The sequence below is a fragment of the Chlorocebus sabaeus genome, chromosome 9 (genome assembly GCF_047675955.1).
Source record: "Chlorocebus sabaeus isolate Y175 chromosome 9, mChlSab1.0.hap1, whole genome shotgun sequence".
Classification (NCBI taxonomy): Eukaryota; Metazoa; Chordata; class Mammalia; order Primates; family Cercopithecidae; genus Chlorocebus; species Chlorocebus sabaeus.
In genome coordinates this window covers 116,878,671-116,887,393 of record NC_132912.1, presented here as the reverse complement: position 1 = coordinate 116,887,393, position 8,723 = coordinate 116,878,671, and the positions used below count along the sequence as shown (strand labels likewise).

Genomic DNA, 8,723 nt, shown 5'->3' with positions numbered 1-8,723 from the left:
TTCTTTAGTTGATATATATTTTTAATACATTTTTTTAGAGCAGTTTCAGATTTACAGAATAGTGAAATTAAAGTGCTGGCTGGGCGTGGTGGCTCACGCCTGTAATCCCAGCACTTTGGGAGGCCGAGGCGGGCAGATCACTTGAGGTCAGGAGTTCGAGACCAGCCTGGCCAACATGGTGAAACCCCGTCTCTACTAAAAAAAAAAAAAAAAAAAAAAAATCTTTTTAAATTAGCCAGGTGTCATGGCGGGTGCCTGTAATCCCAGCTACTTGGGAGACTAAGGCAGGAGAATCACCTGAACCTGGGAGGCGGAGGTTTCAGCAAGCAGAGATCATGCCACTGCACTCCAGCCTGGGCAGCAGAGCGAGACTCTATCTCAAAAAACAAAAAAAAAAAAAAAAGAAAGAAAGAAAAAGAAAGGAAAGTGCTGGACAAAGTTCTGACAGAAGTCACATCATTTCCCCTATTATTAGCATGGTCTATTAGCATGATACATTTGTTACAATTAAGGAACCAACATTGATACATTATTAATTAAAGTCCACCATTTTGATTTCCTTAGTTTTTACCTACTGTCCCTTTTCTGATGCAAGATCTCATCAGGATATCATATTTCATTTAGTTTTCATAGACCCTTAGGCTCTTCTTGGCCATGCGACTTCCTTAGACTTTTTGTTTTGATGACCCTGACGTCAAGCTTCCAGGAGTACTGTCAGGCGTTTTGTAGGATGCCCTACTTTTGGAATTTATCTGATGTTTTTCTGCTGTTAGAGAAAGGAGTTATGGGTTATTGGAAGGAAGATCACAGAGGTAAAAATGCCATTTTTATTGCATCATATCAAGCGTACATCCTATGAATATGATTATGACAATTGATGTAGGACTTAGTCATCTGACTGTGGTAGTGTTTGTTAGGTCTTTCTACTATATTCTTTTTTTCCCCTACCCTTTTCATACTATACACTTTGGAAGGAAGCTATTATTTGAAGCCCACATTTAAGGAGTAGGGAGTTACGTTGTCCCTCTTTGAGGGTGCAGTATCTACAGAAATTATTTGAAATTCTTCTGCACGGGAGATTTGTCTCTTCTCCATTTACTAATTTAATAATGGACTCATGGATATTTTATACTTTTATAATCTAATACTACTGTATTTCCTTGCTCAGATTTTTCCAGCTTTGGCCACAGGAAGCTCTTTCAGTTGGTTTCTGTTCTTTCACATGCTATCATCAGGTGGTATTTTATTTGTTAAGCACTTTATTACTTTCTGGGATATTGTATCCTTTTCATCCAAAAATATTGTAAGTGAGTGTCTCTGAGATTACCACTTTTAAGTAACATCACCAAAACTTATCCCAACTTTAAAAACAGTAATTTCTCTTGCTTTCCTTTCCTTTCTCCTTTTTCTCCTTTCCTGTCCTTTCCTTTCTCTCTGACAGGGTCTTGCTCCCAGACTATAGTGGCACAGTCATAGCTCACTGCAGACTTGAACTGCTGGACTCAAGCCATCACCCTGCCTCAGTAGCTGGGATTACAGGTGTGAGCCATAGTGCCTGGTCATAATTTCTTAATATCATAAAATTAATACTAAACATTTCCAGATACCTCAAATGTTATTTTTTAATTTTCTTTTTAGAGATGGGATCCCACTGTGTTGCCCAAGCTGGTCTCAAACTCCTGAGCTCAAGCAGCCCACCTTGGCCTCCCAAAGTGCTAGGATTAGAGGTGTGAGCCACCACACCCAGCCATTCAAGTGTTAAATTGTTGATATGTTCAAATCAGGATCAAAACATCCTGTATTTGCACTCAGTGGTTTATTTTTAAAAGGGGTTTCTCTTTCAATCCTGTACTTCTCTTGCAATTTATTTATTACAGTAACTGCAGGGGTTTTTTTTTTTTTTGTTTGTTTTCTTTTCCCCCATTCAATTTTGCTGATTGCATCCCCCTGGCAGGAATACGTCACAGGTGGTGGTGTGATTCTCTATTGCAGCATTTCAGAAAATACATAGTATGTAGTGGTTTCACTTTGGAGGATATTAAGATTGATCTAGTAGGTTCAAGTGGTGTCAGCCCCATCCATCCATTACAATGCGAAGCTTCCTATCATTTTTTCACCTAATGGTTCTAGATTCACAGATGATCATTACCTAGATCCATAAGTTCGTCAGGGTTTGCAAAATGGTGATCATCTATCTTTCTTTCTGCAATTATTACATGGAGTTCTATAGAGAAGAACTTCCCCACATTGACTATCTGATTGACATTGTTTGCAACGGGAAAGGTAGGATGAATGCTTGATTCTTTACCTTTATCAGTTCTCAGATTGTAATGACTCGTTGGCATCTTTCCAAGAGGGTCAATGACATTAAAAAAAAATAAATGCACTCACTGATTTTTTACATAATGTGTAACCCATTGCTGTTACCATTTTTGAATGCTAAATTTGTCCTGTTTGAGAAGTTGCGGCATCTTTGAACTGCCTTCTGAGTCTTTTGGGCACAATTCATGTTATCTTTGCTTTCTTCCTTGCTTTCTGCTACAACCAACATGTCCTAGGCTATCTTGCATATTTCTTGCCGCTACTGAGAATCAGCACTTAACCTCCAAGAGGAGCCAAAGTAACTTTTTCTGGGAAATGCTATTTAGAGATCATAATCTGGAGAATAGGAGTGTGCAATGGGTTGGTCACTGTTCTAGGAGTTTTCAGTGGACACACCTTTTTTTCATGAAAAAATAATGTACCATGAGTTAATTCTGATTTTTGTAAATTCAAATATAGGATTGCAGAATTTTAATGTAATGTCTTTGGTTTATATTTGTATATCTTTTATAGTGAAAAACTTGGTTCACAAAGATACTTTATACTAATTATAAATTCAGGAATATTCAGAAGTAGCAATACCAATGTTATTACTGACGAGTACTGAAAACAGCTTAAGATTTCTTCAGTGTTTTCCCCTTGGATTAATGTCTCCCTAGGAAGGTTTGGTCAATTTGTTTTAAAGTCAAATCATTCATTTTCTGTGACAAGACACTTTAACTGCAAAATGTGCTTCATTCAACGTAGTACCTTCATTTAAGGAGTGAGGTGCCATTACACCTCCGTGTGTGTGTTTTGCCAACAGTATCGAAGAAATTTAACAGAGCAGTAGTAAGTTTTGCTTTACAAACTCTTACATTGCAGAATCGTCTGAATTAGCTATTTTCATTCATGTGATGTGTGTAAGTCCTAAACCAAAGAACACTTTCCCCGGACTGAGGAGTTTTGCAAAACCTCCAGAGACTGAACTGCTGACCTTCCTTCTCTGGCTCCGGGGAGGCAACTGTACCCAATACACTTTTTGTTGCCATGCTGCGTGCCAGGTTACCCAGCCGCGAGAGGACACTTCCTACCATCAGTGCGCTCAGTCTGGAGCCAGAGACGAAGGCACCAGCAGTTTATTATTAAACAATGGTAGCAGCGCCACGCTGAAGACACGAACGCGCTCTTATGGAACCCCCCGAGGTCTCCCCCAGGGCTGAATCGTCGACCTGGCAGGTAGCCTGCTCCAGCGATTCCGCCCACGTAAGGTGCAAGGTTTACGCACCAGAGCCGGGAAGCCACCAATTTCAAATTCTCTTTTATTGCTTTATGTCCCTGACTCATGCAGGCCAAAGGGTGAGGAGGAGTAATAGCCAACAAGAATGTCCTGCAGAAAGAAACAACCTGCGTGGCTCGGGAGGAGCGTTTAAGAGGAAGCACAAGACCAAGGGGCAGGAGAGTCGGCTTTCCAGGTCGCGGGGGCGTGGGTGCCCAGCCCGGTAGAGTGCGGGGCGGGGCCTCCCGGGCGGCGAGGTGGGAGGTGAGCTCCGCCGGCCCCGCCTACTGCAGACAGGTTACCCAGGACCTCAAGGTGGGCCGCGTCACCCCGCCCGCGCTGCGTTGATTGGTTCCTCCAGGGAGCCCCCGCCCCCTCAGCTGTAACCGGACCGGCTTCAGCGTCGCCGCCATCTTTGTTGATGTGTCAGCTCCGCAGGGGCTTGAGGGAAACGCGGCTGAGGGAGTGAGGCGTCGGCTGTGTTTCTCACCGCGGTCTTTTCCTCCCACTCTTGACTGGTCGGACCCCGTTATGGAAAAGTTGGCCCCTGAGCCAGAGCTCCAGCAGCCTCGTTAGGGTGTGGCCTGAGGCTTGGAGAAGTGGGGTGAGTGTCTGAGGGGCGCTCGGGGCAGACCGGGGAGTCGCGGTCGCGGTGCCGTGGGGCTGCCAGCCTTCCGCTCCTTTCTCAGGTCCCAGGGCGGGGGCGGGGGCGGGGGCGGGGGCGAGGGCGAGGGCTAGGTCGAACCGCCTCCCTGCCGGGCTCCTTCGAGGGCGTGGAGGAAGGGGAGGGCTGGGGAACGAGTTTCAAGCCCCTTCCTCTCCCTGCCTTCCTCCTTCGGTTCCGGGACCTTGGAGGTGGCGAAGAGGGGTCAGCGGGGGTCGTGGGGGCTGTGCCTCGAGAGCGTCTGAATTCGAACCCTTTGCCTGGGCTGCGTGTGAACTACAGCCAAGCCCCACCTGCTCGAGAATCTTTCCTAGACTCAGTCGCCGATTTCGCTTTTCGTCTGGAGTTGACCATATGTGGGTGTTCTATGTTTACTGTTGTGATGACTTGTTACCCTCTTCCAAACACTTCCATTACTGTGATTCTAAGTTCCTTAGAAATGATTCTTTGGAGTGTGGATACTGTTCTTTATGTGGTCTTTCAAGGACATCAAGGCATTTCATAAACCTTGATTGGTAAGGACGGGGTTTCAAATTTATGACTCCATCAGTGGTGAAAAATGGTAAAAACAAAACAGAAACCCTTCCCCGAGTCCCTAAAGTAGCAGTCTTGGGAAACAGTGCAGGTGTGATTATTGCTTAGCTGTTAACAGTTTAACAACTTCAGCTAATATTCCCATCTTGATTTTGTTTAGAGGAAAAAGTCCTGGATTTGGAGTCAGAACATCTGGATTAGAATCCTACTTCTTTCACTTGATAATCTTGTTACCTATGGGAATCAGAAGAGAGGATATAGTAAAAATACGCAGTACAGTCCCAGGTACTTGGCCGTTTTCTCTGCATGTGTGTCATGTTCCTTTGATGCCCAGCTTTTTGTTTCTTCCAAAACGATAGGCCGGGTGTTGTCTTCTAAGGTGTGCAGTAAATTAGAGTTTCAGGAGGTGGAGTGGTAGTCATTCAGAAGAAATTAATCTGCTATTTAGGTATGCTAAATAGGTGGGTGTGGCTTTCCCAGCGACCAACTACACCTTAATGTTTACCTAAGTGTTCATCTGGTGGGAAGGATTCAGGTTCTAGAGAGATGGATAGTGAAACTGAACTCTCTCTGTGTGTAATGTACACTGTTCCCTGTGTAACTTCAATTCTTTATCCAACATTACACAAATAAAAAACAGTAGTGATTGGCCAGGTTCATTTTTCTGTTTTATTTTTGGTCTTTTCATGTTATTTTTAATTCAGTGAAGATATTAGATCACGAATCTTTCAGTATTAAGAATTAAAACTTCTTTTTACAGCATATTAGGCAAACGTATAATTACTGAAGATTCTCCCTGGAAATGCATGGATTGTGTTTATTTTTTTAAAGGCCCTGTTAAATTCAGAATAACTGCATATAAACTTAAGGTTTCTTTAAACAGTGGAGATTCTATAGTGTGTCATTGGCTCTTGAGTCCTATTTATTGCTAACGGAAAGGGTTGACTGGTGTGTATCACAGTGACCACTCTGACCTTTTAGTTCTTTCACCCATAAACTAAAGAGTTGTTCTTTAATGCTATGCAGTGACAGCATAGCTGATGATGATTGCTTAGTATGTTCAGTTTAGAAACATCTATTTGCAGCTTTATGCTGACATCATGGAGTGAAGATAAAAGCGTTGCAGTATACTGACTCTAGGGAAGAGACAGTAGGTTGAAGCACAAAGCAGCTTTATTTGGAGATTTAGAAAATAATCTTTCCCTTTGAAGAAGGACTAGTAATCTGCACTAGTTTCTCAAATTCATGCAGCGGTTTTGTGTTAAAGTAAGAATCCTTACTCTGAAAATTTTTTTTATTTTAGTAAAACTTAGGTTTTTCTTTTATGTCTACCTTAAAATAACTAAAGTTGGTTCTTCAGTTTCTCATGAACATATCACTGAGTTTACAGTATTGCAAATGTTATACTTAGTATTCATTTTAGGGGCAGCAGTGAAAGCATAGATAATTTATTGTTTCAAACTGCTTCGAACTTTCTTAGCTACTGAGATTTTAAAAATGTATTTGGGCTAAAAAGTAAAAAAAAAGGGCAAATACTGAGATGAAGGGACAGTAGACAAAGTGGAAATCAGCCCCAGCATAGTTTTGATTGGATTGTGAGTTTATTTATTATTAACATTCGTCTATCATTAAGACACATGAACTGATAGTTGTAGGATTATGTAGACTGTGTAATGTCTACCACACTTAACTACATAATCCCACAGTAGACTATCGTTTCATGTTTTTAATAAACTAGAGCACACCAAATTAACCAACCCTGGCCAAAGGTGGCTTCAAAATTTAAACATTAACCCAAACTTTTTAATGTAATACAGGCTTATAACTTGAAAAAAAATTTTTTAAAAGATGTTAGCCTTTGTTTTGTTTAGTTTTTTGAGACAAGATCTCAATCTGTCACCCAGGCTGGAGTATAGTGGTACGGTCATAATTCACTGTAGCCTTGACCTGGGCTCAAGCAATCCTCTTGCCTTAGCCTCCTGAGTATCTAGGACAACAGGCACAGGCCATCATGCTAATCTTTTTAATTAAAAAATATATATTATTATTTTTTATAGACCAAGTCTTGCTGTGTTTCCCAGGCTGGTCTCTTAATTCCTGGCCTCATTTGATCCTCCCATCTCGGCCACCCAAAGTGCTGGGATTACAGATGTGAGCCACCTGTAAAGGAAGGCTTGAGAGCCTTCCTTTTTGAAAAAGGAACAGATTTTTTTTGCCTTCTTTATTCGTTTTCAGATTTGGAAGAAAATTAGCTGATAGTACTTTTCGTGTTTTCTTCGACTCATTGAAGTGCGAGTGCAGTCTTCAAATTAGATTTCTATATTAGTAGGCAATTATTTCTGATAACTTTCTGCTTTAGTATTTTAAAGTATTTATAGGAGATATGTAAAATTACTGAGCTGATATGACACATATGGCGTAACTTGATAATGTGAACTATGATGTAGCCACCGACCCTCTTTTTCATGGAATTTTGATGGACCATAATTTCTCTTTGTCCTGTTATCCTATCACAGGATTTGGTACTATTTGGGAGTTGGTGGAGTTTGGGGGTCTTCCCCCTTCTATTGCTCAAGTCTTTTTTCTAAAACATCTTTTTGTGTGTGTCTGTGTGTGATATAATGCATATATCATAAAGTTCTTGCCTTGCGCCTTGGGTGTAAAGCTAAACATACCCCCGCAGGGATAAATAACCGTGGTCTCATAAAACAAACTTTTCAAACTGGTAAACTAAAGGAAACTTTCTTATTCTAGTGCTATGTTTCACTTAAAGGAAACTCTGTATATTACAGTTAAATTTGTGCCAACCATCGTGGCTCACATCTGTAATCCCAGCACTTTTGGGGGGTTAAGGTGAAAAGATTGCTTGATGCCAGTAGTTTGAGATCACCCTGGGCAACATAGCAAGACTCCATCTCTACAAAACATTTTTAAAAATTAGCTGGGTTTGGCGGCATGTACCTGTAGTCCCAGCTTCTTAGGAGGCTGAGGTGGGAGGATCAGTTGAGCCCAGGAATTTGAGGCTGCAGTTACCTCTGACTGCACTCCAACCTGGGTGACAGAGCAAGACTATCTCTAATAATAAAATAAAAAGTTAAATTTTACCCCAAAGCTTAATAGGATGTGATTACTTTAAAAATCATTTCTTCTTTTTGTAGAGCTTACAGTTTTTTTTCAAATAGCCCCCTCGGTTTTTATCTTTTAAAAGCAGAATTTTATCTGCATAAATTCACCTTGTATGAAACTTAAGTTTCAGATATTTTCATCACGTGAAACAACATTTTCATGTTTCTTACACAAGTTCTTTTCCATCCTATTATTCTGTTTTTAAAAAGCTAAGTTAAAAATATTAACTGGGTAAGGTGGCATGCACCTGTAGTCTTATCTACTTGGGAGGCTTAAGTGGGATGATTGCTTGAGCCCAGAAGTTTGAAGCTGCAGTGAGCTATGATTGAGCCACTGCATTCCAGCCTGAGTGACAGAACGAGACCCTATTTCTAAACATAAATAAATAAGTAAATAGCTAGCTAGCTTTATCCAGAAAGTTTGTCTTTTAAAGTTCATTATTTATCAAAAATCAGTTATTTGGGGGTTGTGAGCAGGTTACATTGAACTGTATGGATGCTTTTTTGATTTGATTTTAGTTCTGACATTAATTACAATATCAAAATCTTGATAGAACTAGTCAGAAAGATGTTATTCTTTTGTTTATGCTGCTTTCAAGGTGTTTTTGGAGAATACATTAAAGCTCTTTTGATGTAGGTACTTTTCCTACAAAGGACAGTAAGCCATTATATTGAAGAATAGGAGTGGTCTCAAGTTCAGTTTGCTTAATGGATATTACTTGAGAAGTATACAGCTGGTATTATTTAAGAATGGTATGGGCTGGGCGCAGTGGCTCATGCCTGTAATCCCAGCACTTTGGGAGACTGAGGCCGGCGGATC

General features: G+C 41.0%; 1 protein-coding gene across 2 annotated transcripts in view; it reads left to right on the top strand.

Annotated features, from left to right (window-relative positions):
* Nucleotides 1-3,968: 3,968 nt before the first annotated feature.
* CCDC186 (coiled-coil domain containing 186) overlaps nt 3,969-8,723 on the top strand; it is a 54,245-nt gene continuing 49,490 nt past the window's right edge. The window contains exons 1-2 of one of the 2 annotated variants that reach the window (XM_007964130.3): nt 3,969-4,184; nt 4,939-5,063. The gene's annotated coding sequence lies outside the window, so the exon portion shown is untranslated. The remainder of the gene's footprint in view (nt 4,185-4,938; nt 5,064-8,723) is intronic. The other variant, XM_007964129.3, reaches the window with a different exon arrangement.